Source organism: Pleuronectes platessa, chromosome 14 (assembly GCF_947347685.1).
Source record: "Pleuronectes platessa chromosome 14, fPlePla1.1, whole genome shotgun sequence".
Taxonomy (NCBI): domain Eukaryota; kingdom Metazoa; phylum Chordata; class Actinopteri; order Pleuronectiformes; family Pleuronectidae; genus Pleuronectes; species Pleuronectes platessa.
The window spans coordinates 22,272,718-22,296,729 of record NC_070639.1 but is presented as its reverse complement, the minus strand read 5'-3'; the positions used below and the strand labels follow the sequence as shown (position 1 = coordinate 22,296,729).

Below are 24,012 nucleotides of genomic sequence, written 5' to 3'. Positions count from 1 at the left end.
TAAGCCTGCTCTACATTTACTAACTTCCAATGCAAAAGATGATCCACAAGGCAAAGCAACCTCAAAGCCCAGAGTCAGAACAACTCACCTTCAGTGACTCAAACAATTGGAATTTGGTAAAGAAACTTTTTCTGGAAGTGAGCGCGACCCACTTTGACCCTGTGGAGTCGACTCCTCAGCCCAGTACAACCATCTAACAAAGAGAACCAATCCAAATCCAGAAGGTTGAGGGAGGTTAACGTTTTAAAAAGCCTGATTTAGAGAAAAGAAAGAAGTTAATATCCCATTTACAAATGCCTTTCAGCCGCACACTAATCTGACCCATATGCACTGAAAAGGCAGCAGGCTGTTAACATGGGGCAGACGCACTCAGACATAAAGCCTCAGAAAGGAAAAATCAACAAAGATCCTTTGTTTGCTTCACGTTTGCTCTCCCCGGCTCTGGAATCTTGCTGGATAAGCGCAACACACAAAACAACACATCGCAAACTATACAATCTGTTTGTACAATTTTTCGTCCCAGAATTCCCCGGCCGACTCGACCGTGGTGTCCTGGTGTGTAATCTAAAAACCAGGGTCTCTCTCTCTCTCTCTCTCTGCTCAGCCTGCCGTGGATCGAATGCAGCTCCCTGACGTACTTTCAATGGAAAAGCACCGTTTGCCCTTTTTTAGAGGGAGAAGTAAGAAAGACACATAAAAACGATCCGTGGAGAGAAACATGCAAAGGACAACAGAGCTGAGATAAAAGCTACTTACTCGCCTTCCGACTGGGGAGGAATAGAGAGGAGGAAGTTCCAGCAGATCCTAATAGTTTTCAGCTGTGGGCCAGATGCTGGTTCACTGAGGACTGCAGCGAGCAGAGATGATGGGGTCTGCAAGCTCCACGAGAAGCGTTCGCCTCGACACATGATACTTGACATTCAAACCCAACCTCCTCCGCCCACAGTTTGTCTAAAATGGATTCTTTTGGAGTTCTGCACGAGCAAAAAAAAAAAGAAGAAGAAAAGTAAAGAGAGACCCCCGTTTCTCCAGGAACTGTTTCCCCTGCGATGCACCGCTACATACCAGAGGCGACCTATAAAGCCAACATGCCAGAGGTTGAAGTCTGAAGAGCCGGTTTCCCGCTGCGTGAGATCCGTGATCACAAAAAAAACGTAAATTGGCCCAAAGCCTCAGAACAACAGGCAAAGAAATACAACTCCGCTTCTCAGTGAGATTATATCAATTCAATAATATAAGTATTTTTTTCTTCTGTACTCCAGAATGTGTCCTGAGAGTTGAGAGTAAATTCTTTACAGTACAGTTTCCCATTCACACCCGTTCATACAGAGCATCTGAATCCATCATCCCTAACTCCTTCAGGGGCAATTTGGTACTAAGGGTATTGCCCAAGGGCACTTTGGCACGCAGAATGGAAGAGACCAGGGAAGGAACCGCTGGGGGCTTTGTACAGTGGACAACCCGCTGTACCTCCTGAGCCGCAGCCTCCCCGGTGCGTACCACTTTAAAATCTGTCACTTGATTGTCCTTTCTTTCACACAGGTGAACGGTCAAAGAGAGGATCAGAGGACAAACACCCGAGAGCCTCATGTCCCCCATGGACCACTTCATGCCAAGCTTCTGTCCCTCGGGGGCTGATCAGGAAACTGTCTGTTTGACTCCTTCACAGACGTTTGAGTGTCTCTCAAGGAAGAACAACTGATTCAGGATCTGACCACTTCTCAAGACATTCTTGAAAGTTGAAAGCCACATTGGGAAAAGAGGTCAAAAACAAAATCAAGACCACAAACAGGTTTCCAGCAGGTCACTCAAAGTACAGAGGGGCATTCCTTCTTCTGCTTATTCAGCTTGGACAGGCTGGAGGAGGTGGAGGTGGAGGTGGAGGAGGAGGTGGAGGAGGTGGAGGTATGTTCTTGCTGGCCAGCAGAACTTTGGGTTTGTGCCTCAGAGGCCATTTAAAACAGGGCGGCTCACAGGATCCGGGCTGTTCACACTTTATTTTTCTAGGGTTTTTCTTTGAGCTGCCTCTGTATCATCTCATGTTTGCGTCTTGTATGAACAGATGTGGTGAGGCAGAGGAAGTGGCTGGACCAGACACTTTCCGGGAAAGTGGGGGCCCTTCATGCTACACACACACACACACACACACACACACACACACATACACACAGACGGAAAAATGGGTAAAAGTTGTAATCGATGACATGTGACACATTTGAATGTAAACGTGTAAGTTGCCTCTGCTGCAGCGCACAAAGATAACAACTTGTCCATTCTCCGAGAAGCAACACAACATTCAAAGCTGTGGAAAACACACACAACAACTCCAACGCAACTAGGTCAACATTTGAAAACAATATCAATGAGTCATCTGTTCATACTTTGTTTAATAACAAGGCTACGGCAACTTCACCCCCGTATTTCAGCATTAAAATGTATGGGGAGAGAAATCAAGTTGGACAAACCAAATAACAAATAAGCAGAGGACTGGATGTATCTCCTATTCCACCAGCAACTCATTCTCTCTGTGGTTTACAGATGGACAAGTTCAGAGTCCAATTATCTCTTCTTTCAGTCGGGAAATGTGTGCGTGTGTGTGTGTGTGTGTGTGTGGGAGTGGGGGCGTGGGTGGAGAGGCAGGAATGTGCATCTCAATGAGAAGCATCTCAGAGGATTCTCACTCAGATTTGCAGCCTCGACATGATTTGTGTGTTTCATCCCGGCAGTAATGTGTTGTTCTACCTGCGATGTGATTTCATGCAGACACTGAGCCAACAGTGATGATGACTAGAGCCAAGAGAGCAAGGAATCATTTCCAGTGGCTGCTGCTGCTCTACATTACAACACAACACAACACAGGTTGTGTGAGGTGATTTACACACAGTCTACTTTTAACATGGATCCAGCACTTGTTTGAAATTAATTTGATTCAGGCTCAAAAGCTTCAGAGGAGCCGTCCTCTGACATGAATCAGTGTAAAGGCAGTCGCTCTCTCTTTGTAATAAGAAACAACAACAACACAATGTTACCCGCCCCCCCCCCCCCCCCCCGAACGAACGTTGTCACAAAGCTCTTTTGTTCAATCATTCTGAAAAACCCATGGGGAGTTCAACCTCAAATATTAATAACCGGGTTTGTGACTAACTGCAACACAAACACAGAGTAACGTGCAGGAGAAGATATTAAAACCAGACTGAAGCTATTATACGTTTTATCGGCTCTGAAGCTGTTGCAGTATTAATGGATCATTTAAAAATGATAACATGGCGACACACAAGGGATCACTAAAAGTACAGAAACACAACAACTCATTGCTCTCATGTTTGTCAGTATTTTGAATATGTCTGCCAAATTCAGGATGCATCAACACAACCACTATTTAGTTTTATAACACATCCCTGTTGTTTCGTTTACGTCTCTGCTTTCCAGTTTCTAATCAGAAGAAGTTTTATATCCCTGTTGTAGTTTGAAAACTCCTGGATGTTGTATGAACAGAAAGAAACAGAGACGTCCCCCATGGTCTCTTCCTGATTGGTTCTAATCAGTCACTACTCAACCACCTGCAGTGAAGGTACAGCCTTGTACCCCCCCCCCCCCCCCCCATCGTCAGTCCGAGACAGGAAACCCCTGCTGTTTCTCATCACTGTGTTTTCTGTACACGTAAGCCACTGGTTGCATAGTAGACAATCTGTTTCCTGTTTACACACGTGCCAGCTGTACGTGAGTGGACACATGATTTTTAAAAAGCCAACAAAAACATTGTAACATGGATTTTGCCTCAATCCATTGAATAGCTCCTGATCCATTCCAATAAAAGCCTCGACTTTCAACCTGCTCGTGTTTCTAGAAATAAAGGAGACAAGCACTTCACTCATCACCATGAATGTCCCATTAGATCAAGTCCCACTCTCAATAATTCTAAATCAAATTTTAAGTTTTTAATCTTGCTTTGAATTCAACCTGATTTTGAAGATTATTTCTATTTCATCCATTCTGTTGCTTTTCATTTGCAAATGACTCTAAAGCACTTTGGCTCAACTCCTGATGTTTTCAATGTGCAGTTTGAATAAATCAAGCCTGACTGGACTATTAAAATGTAAACAGAGTTTGCCTATAAAGTCTTACAGAGAAAAAAGAAAGTCCAGGTAGTAAAGGATGAATGTGTAATAGGTTTCCCTCTCATACTCTGTGCAGTCACCCTCAGGCTCCCTGGAAGTATTTGAGTTCACCAACTTTACTGTAGTAAATAACATTCATCATTTCTTATTACACTCATCTCAGCTCAGCCGCCTGCTGCCGACGGCTTTATGGGCAAACGGCAAACGAGCAACGTTACCTCTCTGCAGAACATAACTTCTCACATGAGCAGTTTGATAACTTAATGTGGCTTAATCTCACGGTGCAGCGAGAGAGGCAGGCAATCCTCAGAGCTGCGTTTGGCTTTCAGCCCGAAAGAGGAAAAGAAAATACCTCAAATTAATCAAATTATATTTCAGTAGCTCAGTTTGCTTTACTTTCTGTGTTTGTCATGTTCACACAAGCCCGGGGGGGGGGGGGGGGGGGCAGGAAGTGACAGCTTCTATTCAGTGTTTCCAATTAATTATCTAGACTGTGGTGACCTACCGTATTCTAATTTGTCCTGCCGCTGTTTCGTAATGAGCCTAAGTTATTCAGAGACGCTGTTGTCTCGTTCACATACTTCCCAGAATGCATTGCATTCAGGTTAAAATCCCCCAGAATCTTTCTCTTTATTCTCAAATGAAAGATTTAAACATGACGGAGGCTGTTTTCGTTTGTGTTTATTCAAGATGTCAAAGGATCAAATCTTTGTTTAGAAGTTAACTTGTGCAAACCTTAAAAATAATAATATGTCAATGACCCGTCTAACCAAAAACTTAACGACAGTAAGCCATTTCTAGTGACTTCTACAGTAATGACAAATTAATTTTTTTATTAAATTAAAGACTAAACTTGGGCTATATATATATGGAGCTTATCAAACTGTTCAATCAGTTATTTGATGCTATAAAACCTATTGTACGTTTATACAGTTCATGATTATAGAATATTGTCATGTAAGCTTTGCAGGTGACAATATTTTATAATATTCAGCACCTGAGAAAACTTTACTATTCATTTGATAGAACTCTTCTCCTTGGAATGGTTCAGTCTTCTCAACACACAGCTGCTTATAACATACAGTCCCTCAGGTGTTCATTGGTTAAACCCCAAAAACCCACGAAAACACAACAGCAGACTGTACTGAAGTTAATGGGAGAGAACCCCCCAATTAAATTCAGAAAAACAAAGTCTAAAAAACAACAAATGTTTCTGCATCACATGGAACCCTCAGCTGGTAGCTCACTGAACAGACTCCAGACCATAATTATGAACCAGGCTGGAGCTCAAATGTGCTAAAAAAAGGATTTTATGTGGGTTGCAGACCGACGTGGCCACCAGGGAGCTGTCAGTCCAAACACTAACATGGTATAGTTTTATTCTCAGTGAAATTTGAGTTAAAACTAAACACATGTTAAATATAAATACTCAGCATTCAGTCTTACTTGCTTGAACACAATGTTTTACAGTATGTGTTTGTATAACTCTAAACTCCTGAGCAGTGAGTCGTTAGCACAAACATTCACTTTAGAATAAGTTACACATCACACACTTGATAAATGTACCTCAACGAAACTCAATAGGTCCTGAACCAGTGCTTTTTAGTGGTTCTACATTTGGAAGTTAATTAGAATAGACTGGCCGTGCAGTATCATGAAGAACAAGGTGAAAGCAGAGGAGGTCTCTTCTGTTAATGTTCGAGGTCGATAGGTCACGTTACGTTTGCTGTTATGCTTTAATATAACATAAATTAATAAATTAACTGTATTCCACTGGGTTCTGACTTCACCTGTTTCACCTGCAGCCGGTACAAGATGACCTCCACTGACTCGTGTCACCAGCCCGGACATGTTTAGCATTTCATTTTGATTTAACCGGATTTATTCTGTATCATTAGTGACAGAGATGTGAAACCTTGTAATACATAATGAACACTGGTTCTTTTATGAAGAGTCATGTCCAGCGCAGTGTCCCATATGGAGGATTGTTTCCCCATCATTTGGAATTTCAGACATGACTGGTCAATTGTTAACCGTCCAGTTTGGCTGTGACTCCGGGTTTTTTACGTGTGTCGGTCCGTTGTGTGTTTTCCCCTTGTTCCCTCGTTCTGTGTCGGTCTGTCCCTCTCTCCCATGCGTGTGTCCTGGGCATGACGAGGACTCCTCCCTCCACCTGGATCATCAAGCACCTGATTCATCCTCATCATCCTCCACCTGCCTTCCTCACCTGTTCACTCTTCAGCACTTCACCTAGGACACGATCTCCGTACTCCCCACGTGGTCACAACACAATTTCGTTTTGTGAGGTCATAGTGACCCTTGACCTTTCTAATCACTTCATCCTTTGACAACATTTGCGCCCAATCTGAAGAAACTCCCTCAAGAGATAAAATGTTCACAACAACAGGACAGATGGAGATGCGTAAAATAAATCATAATCCTCCCCAAACATTGCAAAGTGTGAAGCAATAACAATTTCCTGAGAATTCAAAAACCAAAAGTTTGAAAAAAAAACTGCGTCACTGTGCCAGAGAGGCTGCAGGCCCCATAACGAGATATCACCAAATGAAGCCGTTAGAGGTTAATGAGTTGTACCAAATACGCCTTAATTGGATCACTGCTTTCTCTAACTGTGTCATCCCATGATGATAAATGGTTATTGAGGATGGCAAGTAATGGGGGGGAGAAAATAGGGAACACAGTAAAAAGGCTTTTAGTGAGACCAGACCCTCATTTGGCACTGGCAGTGATTCACCTGAATGCAACACACTTAAATAATAATAATAGAACCTGTTGCTCTGACGTCTGTGGTGTTTCACAGGGAAACAAAAAGTTATGACTCAGACTGGAAGCTGTTTCAATTCAGACGTGTGGCAATATCACATCTTTCTCCTTCAAGCGTTTGAAGAAAACATCTTGCTAGTCTGATATTTTCCAAAGAAAGATCAGGAGGAGTAAAAAGTAAAGTTTCTGTCTGTTCTGACTCCAACACACCTCTTTGGAAAGTCTGTGAATAGCAACTGACGGTAGACTCGCTTCTTTGCAGGTTCCCCTGTTTTTACAGAGACTCTTTGAGTACAAGGATTGAATAAAAGTCTCCTGACCCGGTGGTGTTGGGTGTTGGGGGAGGGGGGGGGGGGAGCTCTCCTGCAGGCCACCTTCCAACCAGTGGGCAAATTCCAGTTCACTCACACCGAGCAGCAAATCACAACGGAGAGATGATTAACGTGCTCGAGGGGCCGGGGGTTCTGGGTATTGGCCTCTCAAGGTAAAATCATATTTTATATACATCGATCTCATTAATGGCCTCTCTGGAATCTAATTGACAGAAACTTGTCAAAGTGATAGGACAACTTTAATCTCAGTGTGTGTGTGTGTGTGTGTGTGTGTGTGTGTGTGTGTGTGTGTGTGTGTGTGTGTGACATCTACCAAATGGCAGCAGCTGTCCCACCTGCCTGTCAGAGTGAAGCTCCCGCACAAATCTAGTACAATGTGCCAGAGCTGCATATCTTTATCTTTGAATCTACATTGAATCATGTGAATATTGTTTAGTAGCCCCACCAGTACATTGCAACACATTCATATTTTTCCCATCAAAACTGTTTATACGAAAATGTGCTGTTTGATTTGAAGGTCACAAAGTGAAGTGGTGCTTTAAGAGGTCTCGTTAAGTTAAATGGAGCTTTTTAAAACATTCACATTAAATAAAATTAAATCATAAATGTAAACGTAAGGTTTGCGGTCAGCTCATTACAACAAAACAAGTAAAAGGAACTTCCTCCAGTGGGCCTCGCCTTCCCCTCCCGTTGGAGCACTTCCCCCTGAGGACCACTAGGGCCTGGCTCCTTCCAGCTCTTCTTCCCTGACTGAACCTCATCTGCACAAGCCTGTTCCCTGTGTGGATTTAATGGAGCGCCTCGTTATAAGATGCTCTGACTCCGTCTCCAGAAATAGTCTCAAAATGCGATTAAATGGTTTCAGTCTGAAGCTCAGGGTTGGGAGCTGTAAGTCAGTGTTTATTTATCGGAGCTTTGCTATTAGCAGAAACATTCTAGTTGTGACATCCTTTTAAAAAAGAACATGCTCAGTGAACGAGTGTAAAGTGGTGCAATGCTGTATTCATTCACCCAGGGATCCCCGAGCTGAATGAGTAAAAAACGTCGGTTAATGCATCACCTTCCTGGCTAATGGAAGGCAGAGCAGCCTCCTGAGAGCTGCACAGAGGTCTTCAGTGGATAACTCTCATGTTGTTTATTAGAAAGTTGTTTTAACACACTCCTCCCTCCCCCCCAAAAAAACAAAAGGCCATGAGTTAGCATTTCTGCAGTCAGCTTTAGAGGTATCGGTGAAACTCGTCGTTTCCCTTTGATTCCAGACCTTATTCCACACTAAGCAAACCACATCCTGACCCCATCTCTGGAAACAGCTGATCGAGCAGAGCCTATCTGAAAGGGTCAGCTCCCTCCACAGTGTTTGGATAGAGATGGAACCCATCTGTCGAGGGCCTTCGTCTGAGGCCACGATGAATGGACCCTCATGCTGCTTCCCACCATCCACCAGCTGATTCTCTCCCCTGTCCTCTCGCCTTTAATACACCATATTTGACTTCTCATGACTATTTAAAGAACATTAGATTTCACTTTGTAAACAAGGTCATTTTGAGGAAAAAAATCTCGACAGAATATCTAAGCATGTAGCCTTTACACTTGAAAAAGCCCAAGGATTGTGGTTTTGTTTCATAGAGAATAAAATCAGCACTTTCAAAGGATGTGACACACTCATAAATCTAAAAGACGGATTACACTGGACCATTTATGACCCAAATCTACCTAAATAATTTACTTCTAATCTACACCCCTGCTCCTGCGTGATAAGACATCGCCCAGCCTCCACACAAAGTCATTCACACACGGCCATATTTTACTGTCAGCCACTGTTTTGAATGTGCAGACTGCATTAGGGGAGTCTGGCAAACTCTATTCTCAAAACTATACATGAAAAGACTTTTCAGGCTCACTCAAACTGTCTATGAGGAGAAGACAAGGCACTCAGCATCAGCCCAGAGGTCATCAGAGGTCAACAGAAGCTCAGAGAGGAGGAACACAATAAAAGACCTTCTGCAAACTGTCCTCCTTTAAACGGTTAACAAGGTGCTGCTGCAGAAGAAAACCATATTCACGACGTGGGTGATAAAATCTTTGATCATATTTTCTATAACGCAGCCGTTCTGAATAAGACAAATCTCAAAGGTTCAACTTGATGGCATGAAGCTCTCCTCTCCTCTGTGGAAACTCTCGATCCCGACTGTGCCTCGGAATCAACGCCTCAAACTGAAGTAGACGCAGGAGAAGAAAACTGTTTTCTAGTTGAAGGTATGAAGTGTGTGGCTCATCACTTATTTACTAATCAAGTGCTCATTGCAAATGTACAAAGATTCTGCATCATAACTTTGTCTATGTGCATCAGCTTGTCACTTTTGAATGAATAATATTTTGTGTATGTCCTGTAAATATATTTTCATGAATAAAAAAATTGGGTTAGTTACCTTAAAAATACCAGATTGAAACCTTGTTAATTAATTACCATTAACTACCATGGAGAACTAAAGAACAGTCATCTTTCTGTTCTGGTTCCAGTGGCAGGAGCACTTCCACCAAACAATAGCATGAGAATGATCACAATCATTTCTCAGACAGTTCTTAAGGGAGCAGATAAGGAGACTTACTGTTACTGTGGACTCTTGATGTTCAGGTTTCTTTGTGGAGCCTCACACATCTAAAGGCTGATGGGTGTTCAGTGGTGCTGCATCTTCTGCAGACAGGAGGAGACAAGAGACAACAAATTAAATATCCAGTTTTGAAATAGAGAAACGAGGTCGATGACACATCTGGAGCGATAACGTTAAATCTATGTTGTTATTTCACTGTTAACAAGGTATTTATTAATTAAATTGTGTGTAAAAAGGGGAATTTGTTAAGTAAAACACTATTTTTTTATTTAATTGACAAATAGAGAAAGTTGCAAGAACGATGGAAGCCAATGAACATCTCGCATCAATCATGTAAACTCCATTATAAAGCACCAACGTGTACAGATCAGACAGCACAAGGTACAAATGACAGGGGACACAGAGCAGGTCTGCATGAATAAGAACATAAATTACATTCATAAAAACACAGAGAACACGTTTGACCACAGTTATTATTTTGAGTGTGTGCTTGAAGACGGGGGTGCTGACTCAGCTCTTTTCGCTGGTGGGCACAGAAGAAATAATTTTTTGTTCAGGCACCATAAACTTCACCTTCTGTCCAAGATAATAAAGATATTTTTATTCATTTAGACTAATGAATTTAGAGCACAGTGTCAGCGATGGAGATTTGTGAGCTCTCAGTGTTTATTAATGATTTATACAAAAATAAAACATTGATCAATCAATCTCAAAAATGGCAACTTGAAAGAACAAAATAAAACTCTGAAATGCTTCCCTTGCAAAATCTGAAATCAGAAGCCATGACACCACCGGGACAATTCCCAAGAGAGATATATGTTGTGTCTCCATTCCTCCTACATAACCCTGAGTTTAATGTCTTTGAGTATGTCCAAGTTCAGCTGAGTTATATATCAAAAAGAACACAGTCCTCTTAAGATTAAACTTGGTTATTTATGCACTTCACGAATGAGCAGAAGAAGTTTTGTAACCCTGCAGGTCTGTGGAGTTATGAGGAACGGCCCCCACAGATGTAAAGGGCAGCTGAGTGATTAAGTTTTGTAATATTTGTTCTGGTTTTTGCTGCTGCAGATCCTCCCTGTGCACAGTGCTGCTGAATTCTATTACTGAGATTTTGAGTTCTCGGTATTTATTGCTTTGCTCTGCGAGTTCACGATCCTGTCGCTGTCGAAAGCATCAGACATCGGATCCAGAGGAAGAAAAATAACTTGTTACCACCGACAGTGAAAAGATGCAGTTAAGTCGAAAACCTGCACATATACAGTATATGCAACAAGGGATTTGTATAAACTGTTTAATTAAACTCAGCATACCTTTTATTAAATATATATTCTTTATTTTGTTGCCTGTATTTAGATAGACGAGATAGGAGAGGCAGGGAAATGGGTCAGAGAGAGAAACATGCATTAGACAAACTGAGGATCTGCTGCTGGAAGCATATGTCACTATGTGGTGGAATATACTCCATAATCATTTGGCTATTGCATCGCCCCCAAACTGAACCTACTTTTATACAAAACAAATCTGACAAGATGGAATATCTCCAATAATTTCCAGTTGAGCAAATATGAGAAATGTATTTTTCTACAGCGTTTTCTCTCTGTGTTCAAGCAGATGCATTTTTTCCATCCCACAGTTTTAACTACCAGTGGAATGTATTCCAGAGTCAATCATCTCAAATGGAACAAACGGTCAAAAGTAAAATGTTTAGGTAAATTAAAAACTGAAAATTATGCTCATTACATTGAAAGTGATGAATTGTATTAATAACTGACAGTGTTGGACCATGTGTGTTTTCTACTATAGACTTTAAATACAAATGGATGACGTGTCTCTACTTTCTCACTCTAATCAGAAAGAAACCCAATATATATCTGTATATGAGCTTAGTCATCTTGTGCATTAGGAACCACAGTGTGTGTACATAAAAAAATTGTATAAAATGATAGCTACTTATCAACTGAAATTAATTTACCCTGCTCCTCGTCATTAGAAGCAAATTCCCCAAACATCACATATACAGTAAAATGTACTGGCAGTGAGAAGGTTAAAGTCCAGAGGGCAGTGGGCGGGGGGGAGAGGGGGGGCTTCTTGTTACAAGGCAGGGATGTTTAGTGGATTAATCCTCTTAAGCAAGTTCTGATAGCTACAAAAAATTTGAAAAAAAACAAGCATTGATATAATATTCTAAGAGAAGTTGCATGACTGGGAAACATCAACTGGTCCCAGGGTGTGTCGAAGAGTGACACGACCTGTCAGACTGGAAGTGGAGCAAACTGTCTAATCACCAAATAAGATAGTTGCTGGAGAAAATAGGATTATAATCCTAAAGGAGGGTTATATGTTGTGTCTAATGCCAATATAGCAAATCCAATACAGTGCATGACGTTGAATATTTTCAAGCCAAGAAACGTGTGTATGTATAATAACGTGGAAAATAATTCTCAGTAAGAAGCTTGATAAGTATCTCGTTTTTGTCCCTCTGGGCTCTGAAGAGTGTGTTTGGTGATAACGAGACATCGTGATGAGGGCAGCAGCTCAGATCCAGTTCACATGAGGCTAGAAGGGTTAGATAAGAGACGGGGGGGGGGCATACTGATAGCACCGTACTGGCTCCGGCCCATCTTCCTTCCTGAGGTGCAGAACTCCTCCTGCATCGGGCAGACGTCAGGTTGTGTGTTCAAAAGGCTTCAAGCTGCCGTGGTTATCAGAGAACCTGCAGCGATCTTACCTGAACTCAGACACGAGTCACTGTCAGAACTCTGCTGCTCTGGAACACGTGAGGAAAAGTTGTTGCTCAGAATAATTTATCGTGACTCTTCCAAAAGAACTCATCCTTCATGGCACATTTTAGCTCTCACAGCACTAAAGGACAATGGGGGAAAAAGATTATGACTGTGTGCTTTAAATAAGACCCCCCGTGAAACATAGAGTGTATCAAGTGCCGCTTTAGATGGAATCTCATAATGGAAATGTCAACCTTATTATAACTTTAATTTAAAAACTTTGACTACGAGATCACTGATAATCCGGGTAATGGAAAAGTCCCTTTTTTACAACCTGGATCTTATTCCTGTAAACTGGGCCATGACTCATTTTTGGTTATGATAGGATTTAATTTACAGGTTTTTAAAGCTGATCTGGGAACAAGGTGACGACTGGAGGAACATACTCCCGGGTTTTGCTTTTCAGATTGGTGGCATAAATAATAAAGTAAAAAACTCCATAAATTATGACAAGAGCTGTCTGTGCAATAGGTCAAGTTTTTTTTTTGATGCAACACTCAAAGCTTCTTATCAGTATCTGTTCTGCAGTTTTCAAACATGCCCAAGATCTTAAGTTGCTCTGAGGGAAAAGGTTCATGTCCGAACTGTAACAACCTGTTTGAACTGGGAGACCCAATCCCAGTTTAACCTTGGATGAGAGGCAGGGTACAGCCTGGACCAGTCACCAGTCCATCATAGGCCCAACATACAGAGACAAACAGGCTTTCACTCTCACATCTATGGTTTATTTAGAGCCTGAAGAAAACCCACAAGCAGCACAGGGAGAACATGTAAACTCCACACAGAAAGACCCCCCACAGTGCTTAACACTGAACCATCATGCTTGAACCAGTTCTACACTTGAGATGGCAAAGTAACAAACAAAGGTTGCTCTACAACAACAAACCCACAAGCCCCCTGTTAATTACTGAGCTGTGGCTCAAAACTATCTCCCTCACTCTTATGTCTCCCCACATAAACATCTGAGGAATAAACTTGCAGGCAAAATATTCCCAGAGAAATGGAAAACTTCAGAAATGAGATAAAGGAGGTAGAGAAAAATATCTCACAAAGGAGGAGAACATTGAGGAGGAGTTCCAAAATTAAATGTGCAAGAGGCTCGAACACTATTTACGCTCCCGTCAAACACTGGATCCCGGGAACACCGGAGATACACACACACACACACACACACACACGAGAGAATGTTGAAGTGAGGGAGCTTACAGCGGCTTTAATGTTCAACCTGACCCAGTTAAAAGACTAACTGATATTCCATGTCATCTCCAGTCAAGCCAGGTTGAACTTTAATTCCATCCGAGGGGGAGCAGACTGAATCAGGTTCTCTCCCGGCGAGCACACAGTCAGACGGCTGGCTGACAAGCAGCTGCAACAAGGGGGGGGGGGGGGGGGTTGTATTATTGATGAAACGTTTCTCAGTGCACCGACTGGATTTGAAATAAATATTGAAGAACTCCGCGTCTCTGGTTCCACTGAGCCGAGCAACGTAGTGTGTGAACTTTGTTGTTTCTTCTAAATGTCTAAGTGAATTCCAGTGTTTCCTCTTAAGACCTCAGGGATGTGAAAAGATGATAAATGGTCTCGGCTGAGCAGCTAGAGGAAAGCAGATTCTCTCCCAACCACAGACCATGTAACAAAAATGGTTTCTCACCTGAATATAAAATTAGGTTGCTTGATTTTATCTTTAAATGTAACTTTGGATACATATATTGAACTAAATAAATACTAGAAAATAATATATTTACTGATAGACACAAGGGGAGACATGACCCTCAGCTCAGCTAGATTATCTTTTACTCAACACAATCACAAAAACACAATAACGACCAAACCTCATGCTTGGTGGTCTGATTTTTTATTTGCTTGCTGCTCTTATTCATTCATTATCCTCTTTTCCTTGAGACAGCTTCCTTCTGAGGATATTCATGGGCAGCGGTGGTGAATAGAGAGTCAAAGACCTTCAACACCCAAATATCTGGAGACCATAAATGTTTTTACCAGCCTTGATGGGGCGCAGGCAAAACACGGTCATCTACAGCGAGGACGAGCGATGAACAACAACTTCTCCTGCCAACCTCTCGAGGATATGTGTAATTAAATCTTGAAAGGCGGTTGATCATTTACCAGTTCTTTTAAAAGGCATCACAGCCAGGATCTGCAGCTTTCAAATTCACTGAAATAGGTCTCACTGTGTGCTCATTGACAGCTGCTTACCTTGTTGGCAAAGAAGCATAGTCGACTGGAGTTAGTAGGCGGCATTGAGGATGTGCTCATCGTCTCTCTATGCCAGAGTTAATACCAAACGATAACAGAAAACACAAATGGCCACAAACATGAGCCAAAGCATGGGTGGATACAGGTAAGCTTACAGAAACAACACAACTCTGAAATCAGCATATTTCTTCGATCAACACAGAAAATACTGATTCCTCCCGGACACCACTCCTGCTAACAACAAGTCACTCTCATCATCAGAACAGTCCCAATACTCTGAAGCCTTTCTCAGGCATGAACATAGAAATGTGTCTACACAAAGGGGGTTCAGATCAAAGCACAATGACACTAACAGATTTCCTAATCAACTAAAGCTTTTGAATCTCGTTGTGTTTACAAGTTGACATCTTTCGCGGTTGTCTTCTAGATTTATGGTTCCTCTGAGATATTTGTATTATTGTGAAACATCATAAACACACAAACTTGCTGTAGATGCTTATTCAAACATTATGCTGAGGAACTCTGCAGCAACTGATGGACATTCTCATACAACAGCCCCTCTGGATGGTTAAAGGAAATTATCCGGAGTTTGGAGCATGAGTGAAAGCAGCTTAAAAAAACAAAATGCTCAGGGAATCAATTGAGTCCCAGGGAAAGTCTGAAACCGACAGATAATTCTGAACCTTAAGCAACTCCTGAGGGTGATGAGATGTGTAATACATATATTATAAGTATCGGTAGTCTCCAATGTGAGCAGCACAAACTGTTTTCCTTGAAGAAATGCATTACTTTTTGGTTTGTGGTATGTTTTTGTTGCATTTCATAGTTTAATTGGCCCCAAAAGACGTGAGCACAGTCTTTAAACACAGTATCTACTTCAGTGCAGTTTAGCTTGTTTTCTTTTGGTCACAGTCACATACAAACTGCAGTTAACACTAAACAGACTGAAAGTGGTACACCTGGCCTGCTGTTACACTTTGTCTATCTTTAAGTCAGAGTGTGTGTGCACCCTGGGGGGGGAGTTACCAATCCGGCACCGCAGGGGTTCCTCTCTGCTCATCCGTGCTTCCTGCAGCGAGCGTCTCATCTCAACTCACACACAGTCCTTAGCGGCTCTCTGCAACAACTCCCAGCCTCACAAATGTGTTCTCTTCTTTAGCATAAATCCAAATCGATATATAAATGGACTGGTCCAGATAATAGAAAACACCTGTCAGTAGAAAGGTAGTACAGTTCCTGCAGCACGACAAACTTCTGCCTCCACGATGACCATGAAGCTGAATCAATGCCAAACATCACAACTGTCATGACGGAGGATTTACTGCAGTTTTAGCAATAGGAGTCTATATATATATATATATATATATATACCATATAGAAATAGATTCATTATTTTCCTTTCAATTAAAAGTTTCAAGGACTCAAATCAGAGCTATAAACATGTCAGAGAAGTGAGAAATGCCCTTTGGTGAGTGAATGGGCCCCGTGTCACCGAGAGGGGAAGCTGCAGCTCATCCACCATCATCCTTCAGTCACAAGACTTTCACTTTGAGACTCTTATCGAGGGTTAAACTCAGCTGGGCCTTGTTTCTCCGAAGGTGTCGAACTCTATTCTGGGCAAAGGGTGACCTTTCAATCCGTTGACCTTTGTCAGCATCACAGCGGCCGTGATGTGTTGTCAGCCGACTTCACTTTTGATTTTGAATTTGACAGGGACATGTCAGACGAGGGGTCGGAGCCACTGTGATGGAGAATCATCGGTTTTCATTATGTCTACTGTCGCCTGTGGAAGCGAGCGCGGGACACTGTTAACACTGTGCTACTCTGTAAGGACGCACAACAATGAGACAAAACAATCAATCAATCAATCAATCAAATTTTATTTGTATAGCCCATATTCACAAATTACAATTCATCTCATAGGGCTTTAACAGGGTGTGGCATCCTCTGTCCTTAACCCTCAGCAAGAGTAAGGAAAAACTACTAAAAACCCTTTTAACAGGGTAAAAATATGTAGAAACCTCAGAGAGAGCCACATGAGAGGGATCCCTCTCCCAGGACGGACAGAAGTGCAATAGATGCCACGTGCAGGAAAACATCATCAAGATTAAAGTCTTCAAGATTAAAGATTAAAGTCTCTAGCAGCATTTGATGAGGGTAGACATCCCGAAGGACAACCCCAACATGACATGCCAAGCAGTCCCGCTGCAAGCACAGTCCATGGTCAGCAACCATCCAGACCACGATCCACCATCCAGACCAGACGCCACTCCAGTCCTCAGTCACCGTCCACCGCCGCCCACCAGGACCCATCACAAGCCACCACCACGGTCCTGGTCCACCGCCCGTGCCCAATGCCAACGCGACACAGGGTCCGCCACCAGCACCACGATCAGCCCAGAATCCGCCACAATGGATCCACCACCGCGACCCCCGGTGTACGATCCACAAACCGCAATCCATGGTGCGGCCACAGAGGCCCTGGATCTGCGGGTGATAAAGCAAAGGGATTCCGGGGAAGGGGGATAGGGATGGAGAAGAGGAAGGAGAAGCTGGAAAGAGAAGCTCCGTGTGTCATGTGTCATAAAATAGAACAAGTAATGTTCTGGCGCACTAATTAGCTCTAACTATAAGCTTTATCAAAAAGGAAGGTTTTGAGTCTACTCTTAAATGAAAAGATGGTATCTGCCTCCCGAACTGAAAGTGGTAGATTATTCCACAGCCGAGGGGCTTGATGGCTAAAAGCTCTGGCTCCTACTCTTTTTTTAGAGAATTTAGGGACGACAAGTAGGCTTGAATTCTGGGAGCGGAGTGCTCTAGCGGGTTTATAAGGTACTAACAGCTCTTTAAGGTAAAAAGGCGCCATATTATTAAGGGCCTTGAAGGTGAGGAGGAGAATTTTAAATTCTATTCTAGATTTAACTGGAAGCCAGTGTAGCGACGCTAATACTGGAGAAATGTGCTCTCTTCTCTTGGTTCTCGTCAGGACACGTGCTGCGGCATTTTGGACAAGCTGTAGAGTCTTTAACGACTTACTGCTGGAGCCTGATAATAATGAATTACAATAGTCCAGTCTCGATGTAACAAAGGCGTGGACTAGTTTTTCTGCATCTTTTTGGGAAAGGACATGTCTAATTTTGGAAATATTACGTAAGTGGAAAAAAGCGGTCCTAGAAATTTGTTTTAAGTGAGAATTAAAGGATAAATCAGGATCAAAGATCACTCCCAAGTTCCTGACGGTTTCATTGGAAGCAAGGGCAATGTCGTCTAGCGCAGCTATATCATTAGATAATGCATCTCTAAGGTGTTTGGGGCCAAGTATTATAACCTCTGTTTTGTCTGAGTTTAATAAGAGAAAATTGCGGGTCATCCAGGTTTTTATGTCCTTGAGACATGTTCGAAGTTTAGTTAATTGATTACTTTGTTCAGGTTTTATTGACAAATATAACTGGGTGTCATCCGCATAGCAGTGGAAATTTACCGAGTGTGTCCTGATAATGTTTCCTAGTGGAAGCATATATAATGAGAATAAAATTGGGCCGAGCACAGAGCCCTGTGGAACACCATGGTTAACTTTGGTGCGCACAGATGACTCATCATTAATTTGCACAAATTGGGAGCGATCAGAAAAATACGATTTAAACCAGTTAAGGGCGGTTCCATTAATGTTAATTAACTGTTTGAGTCTTTGTAATAAAATTTGATGGTCAATTGTGTCGAATGCTGCACTGAGATCTAACAGAACGAGGACAGACACAAGTCCCTGATCTGAGGCTATTAAAAGGTCATTAGTGACTTTTGCCAAGGCTGTCTCTGTACTGTGATTGGCTCTAAACCCCGATTGAAAGTCTTCATATATATTATTTTCCCGGAGAAACTCACACAGCTGATTGGCAACAACTTTTTCTAAGATTTTAGAGACGAAGGGGAGATTAGATATTGGTCTGTAATTGGCTAAAACCTCTGGGTCTAGGGTGGGTTTTTTGAGTAGGGGTTTGATGACAGCTATTTTAAAAGACTGTGGTACATAACCTGATGATAATGACAGATTGATGATGTTAAGTAACGAACTATCAAGTAGGGGCAGAATTTCTTTAAGTATTTTGGTAGGAATGGGATCTAAGATACAGGTTGTTGGTTTAGAACCTGAGATTAATTTGGTAAACTGATCACGGGTGATCAGAGAGAAGCTGTCTAAGTAATGGGTAGGATTCTCAGCCGTTTCTGAGATCTCTGTTGTTGGGAGGGTATTAGTGCCAATTGAGGGCAGGAGATGGTTGATTTTATTTCTAATAGTTTGAATTTTATCATTAAAAAAGGTCATAAAGATATTGCTATTTAGGGATCGAGGAATACTGGGTTCGGTGGAGGTGTGACTCTCTGTCAGCCTGGCTACAGTGCTGAAGAGAAACCTGGGGTTGTTTTTATTCTCTTCTATTAGTTTTGAATAGTAGGCGGCTCTTGCTTTGTGGAGAGCCTTTTTATATTCTTTAACACTATTCTTCCAGTCTATTAGATTTTCAACATGGTTGCTGGAGCGCCACTTCCTTTCTAGTTTTCTTGATAATTGTTTTAACTCATTTGTCTGGGAATTATACCACGGAGCTAATTTACTATGTTTGACATTTTTCTTTTTTAGAGGCGCTATTGAGTCTAATGTTAATCGTAATGAGTCTGCAGAGCTATCGACGAGGTGGTCGATCTCAATGGAGCTCAGGGTTTTAAAGAATTTGTTGTTTATATCTACTGCTAATACGGGTTTAAATGTAATTGGGATTATTTCCTTAAATTTAGCTACAGCACTATCAGGTAGACATCTAGAAAATGAATTTTTTATTAGTGGCATATATTCAGTTATTGAAAAATCAAAGGTTATTAAATTATGGTCTGATAGAACTGGATTGCGCGGAAGTACTGTTAAATTTTCAATTCCGACACCGTACGATAATACAAGGTCAAGTGTGTGGTTACCACAATGAGTAGGTTTGTGCACACACAACACATCTCATCCCACTGAACCTTGGCTGAGAAGTTGCTCTAAGTGAAGTTACACTTACATGTGGCACTTTGCAGTTTGGCTCTTTCTAAGCTAATGCACTTTGGTGATTCTTGCCGTTTTGAGTTTCTAGCCTCACGGCTGACTGCACTTATTGGAAGTCAGCTAAATTATTTTTTAATGTAATGTAATGTAAAGATGCATTAAGCTGAGCAATATGGCTTGACCTCATTATCCCCACGTTGAGGACCGAGTTGGAAACTGCTGCAATTACTTTTAATTAAAAGTAGCTAAAGCTTCCTTTACTTGCTTAATGTTACTAGATGCTAGAAGTAATTCACTAAGTAGCAAACTCCTGATGTGAGTGGGTTTCAGCCCTTCGTCTTTTTGCATCTTTCCTCCTCTCTGTGCTCACAGATACATCATATCAACGCAGATGATATCCCAATAAAGCTTTTCTCATGTACATATTGTTTCTCTTTCTGTTGTCAGACAAATAAACACAAAAAGACGACATGTTAACCATTCACTACCATGTCATATTCTATATCTGCTGCTGTGCACTTCCTTAAACTCTGATCTTACAACCACAACCCTGTTCAACAGCGACTTATTCAAGGTGAGGCTATAATGTGCCTTTTGTGGGGGAGAAGAATAATTTCTATATATGTTTTGTTCTGGTAGTGGACCTATTATGCATTGATTACAATAATACACAGAAAATATAGTTGTTTTGGAGTATGATGTGTATATATAAAAAAGGAAACAAAACTCTTCTCAGAGGATTCACAGAACATATTGACATGATTTTAATTGTTTACTGTAGATAAACATACATTTCAATACATTTCCTCTCGGTTCTACATGTTAGACCGATGAACTGAACTTCACTGGAGTGGATTCCACTCACACAAAGAAGGACAGACCTCATGCCAACTTTAAAGTTCATTGCATGTTTGGGCCAGTGGCCAAAGCAATCTCCCCGGGGCCTATCCCTCTCTGTCAGTGGACAGAGTAGCTGTGACAGGAAATGGCCTTGAGGGTAACTAAGCAAGCGGAACACAACTTCAGAATTCTCCCACCTCGTCTGGATTTAGACGCTCAACCCAAAAGTCAGGATTCCTAAATTCTTATAGAGCTCAGACTCTATGTGAGTCATGTAAACTAAGTGAAAAAGATTTTTAAATGTTGAACCATTAAGCCCCAACCTGGAAACAAATAGTCATCTCTTAAATTATCATAATTAATCAATTATAACATAATATTCATCCCACTGCTGATAATCTTGCAACAGTATTACAACAACAACAGTATGAACAGAAATTAACTCTTTAAATAAACATATTTCTTTCCACTAGCACTAAGTCGAACCTCCGGGCTGGGATTTCCAGGTGAGCAACTTTTTGAATGTACATATCGATCACTGTCAGCGCAGCACTGCCGACAGTGTGTAGCTGGCAGCCGGTGGGGGGGGGGCATGTCAGCTGCCAAATGCTGCACACACACACTGTGGAATTTACAAGACAAGAGGTTATAATAAAAGCAGCATTACTCCTTCAGGGCAGACTGCACACTACAGTATTGGAAAGTGATGAGATGGACCACCTGGATTGAGGCTGGTTTATAGGCTAATTCCTGTCGAATCAAAGATATTGTAGAAATGGAGGAGTTGTCACTGTCTCCTTGTTTTCCACAGCTGAAGAATTAAGGAACTACATTTGGTGCTGAGCCACAGACTGTGTAAAGATGTGTGATGTGTCATTTCTGATCCACTTTCTCAACACAATAACTCAACTGCAGGCTCCGGGCCATGTGGCCTTCATTTCCCAAACGTGTAGGACTTAATACCAGGATATTTCACTGCCCCTGATATCCCTTAATCCACTGTGGGTAGGTAACTTGTTTAGGAGAATGATGAGACTTTATGGTTTCTCTAAACAAAATAGCCTCACTACTGTTTTTGATTTGGCATGTTCCTCTGAGTCTTTCCTGTGGAGGAAAAAAGATTTACTGTCCATGTTGTGATGCATTTTAGGCTAAAATATTTTAATTTTAGGAATCCTAACAGTTAATTTAACAGATTAATTAATTGATAACGTTAACCGACAACTACTCTTTGTATATATTCTCAGGGAAAATATACGTAAAATATTACAGTTTCCATTAACAGATAAGACAATAAAAGCAGCAAAAAGCAAAGTGAATAGTTTTGCTTTATAGACTATTGGGTTGAAAAAACAATCTGAAGTTAGAAAAAAAGTTTTTATCATTTCTGGGAAATGTTTTGGGCAAATAATCAGCTAATTTCAAAGAAAATAGAAAATGGTTATCAGATGCATTTTTGTAATTTGGTTCACAATCCAAAACACAAAAAGTTAAAGGGATCTGACCAACACAAAGGAGAATACATTTTGTCTTTGAGAACAAAAGTTCAGCTGCGGTGGATTTATTACTTTTCAACATCCATCCATTATCTATACCTCTTATCCTCCGAGGGTCACAGGGGCCTAGAGCCAATCCCAGCTGACATTGGGCGAGAGGCGGGCTATAACCCTGATGGGTCGGCACTCTATCACAGGACTGACATCCATGCTCACAGTCACCAATACTTCAGAGTCAAAAAGAACCAAATACTCAACATATGTATGTAAAAATAAAGATTACACAAACACAGCTGGGGGTAAGGGTGTGGTGTCCATCTTGTTGTCTGTATAACGGGTTAGCCTTTAGCCTTTAGCCTCTAGCCTTTAGCCTAGTGCTAACCCCGGTTTGCTTCTTCCCCAGTTTCCTCTCCCTTCGCCTAAACATTGTCATTTCCTGCCAATTTCCCCCCCGATTGTCCAATTTGCTGTTGTAAGTCATAAAGAGGCAGCAAAATTAAAACAAGAACATTTCATAACCAGTTAACATCTCCCAGTGGGGTCTTTAATTTAATGTCTGTCTGTGTGCTGTGCAATGAAGCCAGGAAAACGCAGGCGCAGGGAGAACATGCACACCGGGGATCAAACCCAGACAGTTCTTGGTGTGAGATGGCACTGCTACCCGCTGCACCCCCCGTGCCCCCTTTAACACGTGGCTCAATATTTCCTCCAAGTTGCTGGAAGAACCTACCAATCAGTCATCATTCAAAAGCTAATGTTCTCTTTCCAATACAGCCGTGAGTGATTCTCATCAATATTTAATTGCCTGAAATGTTTCTTCTGACAAAGGAAGTCAGCAGCTCATTTACTGGAAATGGATTTTTCAGAGTTCCAATCCAGCCCTGCAGAGAAACTCTCATTAAACCCAGTTCACCGTCTGGGAGTCAGAAAACCAGCCAGCTTCAGATTTCTGATAATAAACAACAAAGCTAATATTCAAATTCATTTCCAAGTTACCGAATATGACTCAGTCAGCAAATATGCGGAGCCAAAATATATTTACGTGATGGATTTCAAATGAAATAACAACCGCATCCGTTCAGAGTCGATTACACTGAGTACAGGTATATTACCAACAGGGACACCGGGGTAAGGAATGAGCCGAGCAGCTCATTTATTCACCGGCTTAAGGAGGGAAGCCGGGGCTGAGATTCTCGGAGAGGCCGCGGGGCTGGACGGGCAAACAGGGAAAGTGATTAGCATCCATCACTGCCTGTTCCTCTCTGACAGCGGGGGGGGCGTGAGAGATGGAGGGGACACCATTAGGGGGCGAAACAGCAAAGTGTGGCAGAAGAAAAGGAGCCGGCGAGGGAAGAGGACGAGCCTGGTCCACTGGAAACGAATGACAAAGTTGGAACATCGGCTTTTAAAGGTCAAGATGAGGTTTGGGAAAATGTTTGCTTTGAGAAAATGACAGTGATGGCTGAATGCCCATTGTTTGTGATGATGCATTAGTAAAACCTGTACACTGCACACTACAGGTAGAATATCAATACATATTTTAATAAACTATCACGCAGATACAGTCTGTGGGGCATTCCCACAACTTAGCACAGGGCACATTGGATTAAAGCTGACAGACGTCCAACAGCAGATTTATCAAAGAATATGCCAAAGCACATGTCGGGTAATTTGACTCAAAAGGCTTCAGAGCAGAACCAAGCCCTCACATTTTGTTCCAGCTCCCTCGCAGTAAAATCACTCCTTTGGTCAAACCACTGTGACCAGAACCCCGCGGTTAAGTGTCTGA

The 24,012-nt window shown here is 41.9% G+C and overlaps 1 long non-coding RNA gene across 1 annotated transcript in view; it reads right to left on the bottom strand.

The window, feature by feature from the left end:
- Positions 1-760: 760 nt before the first annotated feature.
- The window catches only part of LOC128456446 (uncharacterized), a 35,081-nt gene continuing 11,829 nt past the window's right edge, over positions 761-24,012 (bottom strand). The window contains exons 2-3 of the long non-coding RNA XR_008341835.1: positions 9,844-9,929; positions 761-974 (exon numbers count right to left, since the gene is read on the bottom strand). This is a non-coding gene — a long non-coding RNA (uncharacterized LOC128456446). The remainder of the gene's footprint in view (positions 975-9,843; positions 9,930-24,012) is intronic.